This window comes from Grampus griseus (genome assembly GCF_964374135.1).
Source record: "Grampus griseus genome assembly, chromosome: 2".
In the NCBI taxonomy this organism is placed as follows: domain Eukaryota; kingdom Metazoa; phylum Chordata; class Mammalia; order Artiodactyla; family Delphinidae; genus Grampus; species Grampus griseus.
Window position 1 is genome coordinate 168,604,100 of NC_139018.1, and position 8,210 is coordinate 168,612,309.

Sequence of the window (8,210 nt, forward strand, 5' to 3'; positions counted from 1 at the left end):
CAATTAACCCTGGGCGAGAAAAACCAAGACAGGTGGTAATGATGAATGAGTTGTCCATATAAGGCCAGCTGATGAGAACATACCCATGAAGACACTGGGCATACAGCCTTACTTGGCAAGTCGGAATTTCTACTAACTAAGGGCAGAATGAGGGACAGCAAAGAGCTACTTCTGTAACGTTTTAGTATCCAGACAGCATAACAGACACTGTCCCCAAGGACCACGTATATGCCGTTAATCACACTGGATAAAGCAGATGCATTATTCATTTTTCTTTTCTTTTTGTTTGAGAAGCTTGTTTATCTCTCTTTTGGCCATTCCAATGTACTTCAAAATGATTCCATGTTGGTTTAGTCCAGGAAGCAAGAGTAAGAAAGTCACTCTCAGGTGTGTGAGAAAGAGGTTGTGGACTTGCTGTCCCACCCAAGCAACCACAGCAAGAGAAATGATCACGGTCATGAAGTACATTTTAGGCTTTTCTTCCTTTAGCGTAAAGAGGCGTTTCCAGCAGCCCACAGCTCTGCGTCGTTTTTACTAGATTGCTGCAGATTTCATGGGATCTCTGCTGTTGCTCAGTGGTCCATTTATTGGAGCCAAAAATTCTAGGCGCTAGAATGGGAACAAGGTAGTCAGCCAAGCACAGAAACATAACAAAACAGGAAACACCTGACAGAACGGATGGATCTAGATAGTAGATAGGCAGAAACTCCAAAGAAACCACACCCATGATGGCAGGTGGAAACCAGGCCTTTTCCCATCGGAGGACTTTATCTGCCATCAGCATCGCTTCTCCCCATCCTTGCAGCTGCTCTTCCAGACTTGCAGTCCCCGCGGCCGGCAGGTTGGTGCTGCGATTATCTCCTTCCTCCATCATTCCCGAGGTGCCCCCTCAGCGAGAGCAAGACACCCCCCAAACTGGCTTTCCTCAGAGCCCCTTGCGACAACCCTAGTGAGAGCAGGATTTTTAAAAATATTTATTTATTATTTATTTAGGCTGCACCAGGTCTTAGTTGTGGCATGCGGACTTCTTAGTTGCGGCATGCGGGCTCTTAGTTGTGGCATGCAGACTCTTAGTTGTGGCATGCATGCGGGATCTAGTTCCCTGACCAGGGATCGAACCCCCGCCACCTGCATTGGGAGCGCGGAGTCTTACCCACTGGACCACCAGGGAAGTCCCTCGATTAAGGATTTTAAGCAGGAGAGGGATGTGATCATATTTGCCCCGAGGAATGATTATTTTGGTGACAGGTAGTAGATCAAGGGGGATGAGAATGGAATTCACTTAGGAAGCTCCTCAGCGGGCAGCTGGAATTGATGATCGCCTGAAATAAGAGCAAGGATGAACGGTTGCATTTAGCTGCCGTTTCTTTTTGTTCTATAGATCAGAGTAAATCGAGAAAAGCACAATGTGGAGATGGATATGAGATGTCAGACTGTCCCTTTTCTAATTCAATTTTTTGTCCAAGTACATATATCCTCTTTGTGATGTGAAATAGCATAAGGCATAGAATAAAAACCAATGTGCTCTGTACCACATCTCATTACCCCTGGTCTGGTTCTATCAAGGCTCCCATTTTCACTCCTGTAAATGCTTTCTTCTGGGATTTACCTCCATGATCTAAGTAATGTGTTACATCTGTTACAATTAACAGAAAAAAACAATTGAACATGACTTAAATAATAACATTTATTCTCACATAAAAGAAATTCAGATTGGACAACCTTCACACAGATGCTGTCTGCCTGCATCTCAACTGGCTCCTCTCATGATCATAAGATCGAGTCTTTGGTTCCAAGAGTCACATGGGAAAAAAATCCAGTGGAAAACGAAGAGAGACTGTTCTTACTGTGAGTCTTTGTTTTCTTTAGTTTATCAGCAAATAAATCTTTATCAGAAGCTCTCCAGCTCCCTTCGCCTCCCGCGCCGCCGCTGATTTGGCACACGTGCTGGATTACCCGTTGTTGACTTGGCCTTGTCACCACCCCTTCTAAGGTCTCCTTTGCTCTGAAGAGGAGAAGGCAGGAGCGACATTTGCTAGAATCCCCTTGAGCGTATGGTTCCAGACTAGAGCATGTGGACAGGAGGCACCCTTGAGTCAGAGCGACGGAGAGGCCATTATGCTCCGTCTGTTTTAGCCAGAACGGTGAGCGGATGTGATACTCGGAGAAACCTCAAGGTGAGTTTTGAGTGCTTCAAGTTGAGAAGGTCAGTTGTGATTTATCTGACCACCGCTCCCTTAGGCCTTTTTTCTGGGTAAACCACCAGTTCCCTGTATTAGAACCCTTTATATCTAGCCTGCAAAGAGTAGCTTCTAGTTTCCTGACTGAGAGATGACCCTTCCTAAACATATCATTGAAGCAGGGGAAATGAATTACAGCACTGGCATAGACAAATCAGGATTTGCCCCCAGAGATACATGGGAGGAGGATGGACATTTTAATACAATTTCTGTTCTACTAACAAAGAAAACTGGGATGGGGAAGGGGGTGTGATTCCAGCATGGAGCAAAATAGTAATACTGGGAAATTCGGCTCCTGGTAGTGGGGGATTAGCCTGGTTGGTTTCCCACAGATGACAATGATAAAATCTGGGTGAAGATATTAAAAATGAACTCTCTGAAGACTAATTGTCCAAATTCAAGAAAAAGGAGAGGAAGTATAGAAGAAAAATAAATAGATCCTCAGAGAGCTGTAGGACAATACCAAGCAGTCAAATCCATGTAACGAGAGTGCCAGATGGAGTAAAAGAGAAGAGGGAAGAAAAAATATTTCAAGAAATCATGGCTGAAAACCTCCAACTTTAGAAACACTAACTTATGGATCCAAGGAGATCAGTGAACCACAAGCAGAAGAAATACAAAGAAAACTACACTAGACCCATGACACACGCTGAAATCTGAAGAGAAAGGAGCCAGGAGAAAATAAAACCTATACGTTACATAAAGAGACAATAATACAAATGATGGCAGACTTCTCATCGGAAACAATGGAGGCCAGAAGAACGTGATGCACACCCAGATTCCCTCAGTGAAAACCCTGTTGCCCCAGCTGCGAGGAGCGCTGTTAGCAGACAGCCTTCTGTTGTCAGCCTCTTTCAGGCTTTGCCTCAGCTGTAGAGAGCTGCCTCGCTCAAGGTCATGTCCCTTCCTGGAATGCCTTCAGCCAGTGACGGATCAATGCAGGAGTATAAAGAACTGACCATCTTGGTGAAATACAAGACAATCCAAAGAGCCATCCCTGCTCCAGATCTCCCCCAGAGGGTCAGCTGAGGCTGTTACAGGGCGTGCATCACAGCCCAACTTTTCCTTTTCGCTACTCTTGCTTCCTTCCCCTTTGCAAGCTTTTGATACCAAGGAAACTCCTTAGTAAACAAACTGCTGGATAAGCTCCATTTCAGAGTCTGTCTCCCAGGGAGCCCAACCCTTGACAGCAATTGAATAATGTCCTTAAGTACTGAAATAAATAAAACTGTTAACCCAGAATTTTATGTGTAGCAAAGTTATCTTTCAAAAAACGAAGGCAAATAAGGATATTTTCAGATTGGGACTTCCTTGGCGGTCCAGTGATTAAGACTCTGAACTTCTAATGCAGGGGGAGTGGGTTCGATCCCTGGTAGGGGAACTAAGATCCCACGTGCCACGCGGTGCAGCAAAAAAAAAAAAAAAAAAAGATATTTTCAGATAAAAGTTGAGACTATGTATCCCCAGCAGACTTGTATATTTAGTATTTCTTATGGCAGTACTAAAGGGAATTTTTCAGGTGGAAGGGGAATGACACCAGATGGTAACTTGGATTCAGTGGATGCGATAAAGAGCACAGGAAATGGTAAGTATTTGGGTAAATATAAGGGTATGTACATATTTTCTTTTGTTTTCTTAACTTCTTGAAAAGTCATATGACTGCATACTGCAAATTATAACTGTGTTGTCTGCTACATTTTATGTAAAGTAGTACAATATAAACCCTAAGTAGATTGTGACAAGTTGAAGACGTATACTGAAATCTTTAGAGCAAGTACTAGAAATAATGTAAGCTATATAGCTAAAAAGCCATCAGAGAAATCAAAGTAGAATACTATAAAATGTTCAGATAACCCAAAAGAAGGCAGGAAAAGAGGTACAGAGGAACAGAGAATGAATACGACAAATAGAAAACAAATAGCAGAAAGTATATTAATGATAGTGGGTATTATGTTTCTTATGGTCAGAAAAGGGAGTTTACAAATATAAGAGCAGGAAACTAGAATGAACCAGTAGTATTGGAATTCATGTGAATCAATGGCTTTCAATATACATAAGTAAACACATAAATACAGATGTAATATGTGTATGTATGTACATATATACCTGTATATATGTCCATGAATATATGTATATATGTGGATATATATATCCGTAGACACACGCACCCATATAATTTCTAGCTCTGATCACAGACAAGGCTCAAAAGCGTCAACATCCTAATGGCAATGAGCACATATAAAGGCCTAATCTTGACTTCTGAAAAACATTCTCAACCAAAAGAATCAAGGCTTTTTGACTACATGAATGATCTGAGGACTGGGGTAGGGAATGTACAAAATAAGCCTGGAACATTTTGTGCCAGAAAATAAGTAAATCTCCAAAGAATGGTGGTGATCCGTCAAAGGACAGAGAATCCAGCTTGGATGGGCTCCCACTGGCAAAATCTGGGACAGTATGACATCAAAATAAATAATAGTAATGAATTAGAAGCCACTGAATAAAACAAGAATCCATAAATCCACATTTGAAATAAATAAATATGTGAATGAGTTGAAAGTTAGATGAGGAACAGATATTTACATAGTCTGAAATTACCTACTCATAAAGCACTTATTAATTACAAAGGGAAAAAGTAACTTTACAGTGGAGAAGCGTGGCAGACATCATCTTAATCAGATGAGCAGAGATAGCATCTCTAGTAATGGGACAAATGGAAGTCAAAGCCACCTGACGGGATGCAATGAGAAAAACACACACAACATCACTTCTGCAATCCTCCTGTCAAGGATTCATTAGCTGAATCTAACTGAGGGACGTTCTACAGAATAACTATTCTGTAATCTTCAGAATTGTCAAGGTCACGAAAATCAAGGAAAGACTGAGGAACTGTTCTAGTCTGAAGGACACTCAAGAGATGTGACAAACAAATGCAATGTACGTATGTGAATGTTATTGGGACAATTGGTAAAATTTAAATGGGATAAAAGGATTAAATAGTAGTAATGTAATAATGCAAACTTGCTGATTTTGACGAAGGTGTGATTAAGCGGGAAGATATCCTTTTCTGTACAAAATACTGTTTGGGAGTAAAGAACATGATACTGGCAACTACTCTCAACTGGTTCAAGTGGGCTAATGTACTTTGTACTTTACCTGCAACTTTTCTTAAGTTGGAGATTGTTTCCAAAATAAGTAAATACGCACTTCTGAAAACAAAATAAAACCTGTGAGATACATTCTAATGGCTAAAATATATTTTAAAAAAATTGATGACGGAAAATGTTGAGAGGAGGGTGTGAAGCAACCAGAGCCCTCAGAAATTGCTGAGAGTAAAATGTAAAATTATAAAATCACTTTGGAAAAGGTTTGATAATTTCTCTCCTAGGTATATACCCAAGAGAGACGAAACTGTATATCCACTCAAAGGTTTGGATGAGAATATTTGTGGCAGCTCTCTTCATAATAGCCCAACTCTGGAGAAAAAAAAAATCTATCTGTAGGAAGATGTATTAAAAATTATGATATACAGTGTAATACTGCTCAGTAATCAAAAGGAATGTACTACTTGTACATGCAGCATTGTGGGTGAATTTCACAGGCAGTATGCTGAGTGAACAAAGCTGGAATACATACGATTTGATTCCATTTATATGAGGTTTTAGAACAGACAAAACAGATCTATGGCGGAAAAAATCAGAACACTTATGTAGAAGGGCAAAAGACCTAAAATATCCAAAGCAATCTTGAAAAAGAACAACACTGGAGGTGTTCCTCAATTGCCCAGTGATCATGGGCTGTCCTTTTGCATTTAAAAGTAAGGTATTTAACCGTATGACCCAGCAATCCAACTATTGGGCATATACCCTGAGAAAACCGTAATTCAAAAAGACACGTGCACCTCAGTGTTCACTGCAGTACTATTTACAATAGCCAGGGCATGGAAGCAACCTAAGTTTCCATCGACAGATGAACAGGGAACTAAAATCCCTCGTGCCATGTGGTGTGGCCAAAAAAAAAAGACAAAAAAAGACTAAAACGTGATCCATGAAAGAAAAAATTGATAAGTTGGACTTCATTAAAATTTTTAAAACTTCTGCAAGGGACACCGTTCAGAGAAAGAAATGGCCACAAGTTGGAGAAAATCTTCGCAAAACACATATCTGTTAAAGGACTGATATTCACAAGATATAAAGAACTTTTAAAACTCAACCATAAGAAAACAATTCAATTTGTTTTAATGGGAAAAAGATCTGAACAGACACCTCACCAAAGAAGATATACAAGTGGCAAATAATTATATGAAAAGGTGCTCAACATCATACGTTATTAAGGAATCACAGATTAAAACAACAATAAAATATCACTACGTACCTATTAGAATGGCTAAAATCCAAAACACTGATACACCAGATGCTAGTGAGGGTGCAGAGCAACAGTAACTAATTCATTGTTGGTGAGAATACAGCCACTTTGGAAGACACTTTAGTAGTTTTTCTTATTTGTTTGTTTTTATAAACCCAAACATAATCTTACCATGTGATCCAGCAGTCATGCTCCTTGGTATTTACCCGAATGAGTTGAAAACTCAATGTCCTTATGAAAACCTGCCCACAAATGTTTTCAGCAGCTTTATTCATAATTGTCAAAACCTGGAAGCTCTTCAGTCAGTGAATGGATAAACAGGCTGTGCTACATTCATACTATGGAATATTATTCAGTGATGAAAAGAAATGAGCTATTAAGCCAATGAAAAAACGTAGAGGAAACGTAACTTAATATTGCTAAGTGAAAGAAGCCAATCAGAAAAATGCACCCTGTATGATTTCAACAGTATGACATTGTGGAAAAGGCAAAATTACGGAAACAATAATGAGACCAGTGGTTTCCAGGGGTTAGGGGAGGGAGAGAGGGATGAATCGGTGAAGCCCAAGGGATTTTTAGGGCAGTGAAATTATTGTGTATGATACTGTAATTGTGTATACACGTCATTATACATTTGTCAAAACCCGTAGAATGTACAACACAAAGTCTACCCAGAAGGTTAACTTTAGTTAGTCATAATGTATCAATATAGGCTCATCGATTGTAACGAACGTGCCATACTAATGCAAGATGCTGAGAGTAAGGAAAGCTTGGTTGGAGGATTAACGGGGTACATGGGAACTCTGCACTGTCTGCTCATTTTTCTGTAGCCTAAAACCGCTCTTAAAGAATAAATTCTATTAATTTAAAAACTAAAGAAAAATAGAAGAAATTTAAAAAGTCAATTCCATGAGGAAAGCATTGTAGTGAAATGTCTTTATCTTGACCAGGGTGGTGTTTACACACGTGTATACATGAATCAAATCTCATTTAATTGTACACTTAAAATCTATACATTTAGCTGCATGTAAATTTTATCTCAAAAATAAAAAATCAACTCTCTATTATCATCTGTGCTTAATTTGGCTACAGTCAACTAAATATATGATGCAATACGGGAAAGTTTAAAGGAACCAGGACTCAGCTGTGAAAAAGTGTTGCTGACCTTGAAGAGTCCCCGCCGTGTTCTCGAGCTTCATGAGTGGGTGGAGAATGGCTCTCAAACGCGTTCCTTCGTATGGCTGGTCTTTCAGGTTGACTAACATGCAGAGGGAAGAATCCTAGTTCCAGGTTTCATTCCTCTAACGGTGGCTTTTTTTGATGCCGCGTTGTATCTTTCCTTTACGAGCTGGTCAGAAGGACAGTGCCACCACAGGTGTGAGCCCACATGCGAAAGAGATCTTGGTAGAGAAGTATCGTTGGGAGCTCGTTCTTGAGGGAGTTGGGAGGACTGGACAGGCAGAGAGGTTTGAGATTCACAGCATCAGGGGTGGCCGCGAGTGAACGCTAGTGAATGGGAAAGAGGCAGAGCTGACCTGACTCGAGTGAAGGCTTGTGTTCAGGCGCCACGAGGACTAAGTTCTTAAACATAAGAATGAGAAATTT

At 40.3% G+C, this 8,210-nt stretch overlaps 1 pseudogene across 1 annotated transcript; it reads right to left on the reverse strand.

Annotated features, from left to right (window-relative positions):
* Nucleotides 1–261: 261 nt before the first annotated feature.
* On the reverse strand, nt 262–909 carry LOC309819411 (ADP-ribosylation factor-like protein 6-interacting protein 1; annotated as a pseudogene). The gene has a single exon. The product of its transcript is annotated as an ADP-ribosylation factor-like protein 6-interacting protein 1 (transcript).
* Nucleotides 910–8,210: the final 7,301 nt, after the last annotated feature.